The 1677-nt window shown below is 27.0% G+C and overlaps 1 pseudogene; it reads left to right on the top strand.

Moving 5' to 3' along the window:
* LOC115034798 overlaps positions 1-1674 on the top strand; it is an 11427-nt pseudogene extending 9753 nt beyond the window's left edge.
* The last annotated feature ends 3 nt before the right edge of the window (positions 1675-1677 follow it).

The raw sequence follows: 1677 nt of genomic DNA, 5'->3' as shown, positions 1-1677 counted from the left end.
TACACTCTGTATTTTAAAACATTTAATGCATTCTGAAATAAATCATATTTATTTTAGGATGTATTATGTAATAACATTGAAAAATACTATGTCCATCACAATTAAAATTGTTGTTTAATATATTATGTCAATAAATTGCTCATTTCTTTGAAATATTAAAATATAATATTTTTCTTTTGATATGCGCTCTGTGTATGAATACATTTTAACTCTGTCGTGCATTCAAATAAAATGTCAGAGGTTATTAATTAGTAAACTAAAAATAATTAAAAACAGACTGAGGTCATATTTAGAGCAGAATTATTTAAAAATGTTAATGTCTATTGAACGGGATATTTTGGAAAATGTAGATTTTTCAGATGTACTTAAAATGTGAAAAATACTTCAGATTTAATGGAAAAAATGCTTGCTTGAATTATGCTTGAAAAATTGTTGAATGTAAATTAGATTTCAAAAAACTATTTTTTTCTGTATTTTACACTGAAAATTGCTTAGAATCGTTTCATTAGAGATATGATTTATTGTTTCGTTTCTTTAAGATTTAATACACCAACACCACTTTACACTACATAGACAAGGTATCCTCGTCTAATATCTCGTAGCAAAAGCGTCGTAACAGCATTTTTATTTTGCTCTAATTGAAATCAATAACTAATATTTTGGGTATATGGTAATACGGTATAATCACTTTTATAAATTATTATCGGAAATATTCGAAATAAAGTATTTAGTAGGTATATTTTCAGAGATTATCTGGACTACAAGACGAATGAATAGGTATATCATATATTTGATACAAAACCCGAAAAAGAAGGTATTCATAAAGAAGCTGTTATAAAGTGTTTTTTGGCCAATTTAGTTTTATAGAATACTGAGCGGTTTACCTCCCAGTCCGCCCCTGAATTTTAATTGTAAATGTTTTTACTTGTTTTTAGTTAGATTATGACAAGTTGGTAAATGCTAAGACTGCTGCAAAATTGTGCGAAAAAGAACGTGATTCGGATATAGCACCATTTATAGACAATATTAACAAAAGAAGAAATGAATTATCAGTAAAACGAGATACAGATGAACACAATTTCAAGGTAATTTTTGTTATTGTTAAATTTTCGTTTTTAAATTCAATTTTTCGTGTAGAAACCACTGGAGCGTTTAAGAAAAGAAAGTGATCTTAGGCAGCTAGAAACTGAAAAAGAAAAGAACGGTTCATTTATATTAAAATTAAAGTGGAAGAAACAAGGAGTATATAATAAAGCTAATTTAACATCATTGTTTTCTAAGGTAATTTATAAACATTATATTTTGAATATTTGTCTAATACACTATACAATAATATAGTATGGTGACAAATTAAGTGTTGTGGTTCTGAAAAATAGCAAATCTATGGCTTTTGTTGAGTACAAATCTAAGACTTCTGCTGTAAGTGATTTTATATTAAATTAAGGTAACCTTTGTACAAATACTTTTCTGTGTTCATACAAATATTATTTTACTAGTTAAACGCCAAAAATAAGGAAGTTGGTTTGGACAGTTGTCCTCTTATTGTGAGTTTTTTTGGGGATTTTGGACCAGACACTAAAAAGAGTTTTACTTAATCATACTTCTGCTTCAATTTCTAGTACTATCTTTCCAGCTTATCAAAATCAAATGACAAATCATACTGAAAATACTTAGAAT

Source organism: Acyrthosiphon pisum, unplaced genomic scaffold (genome assembly GCF_005508785.2).
Source record: "Acyrthosiphon pisum isolate AL4f unplaced genomic scaffold, pea_aphid_22Mar2018_4r6ur Scaffold_21108;HRSCAF=23053, whole genome shotgun sequence".
NCBI classification, from domain to species: Eukaryota; Metazoa; Arthropoda; class Insecta; order Hemiptera; family Aphididae; genus Acyrthosiphon; species Acyrthosiphon pisum.
This window is presented reverse-complemented; position numbering and strand designations above follow the sequence as displayed.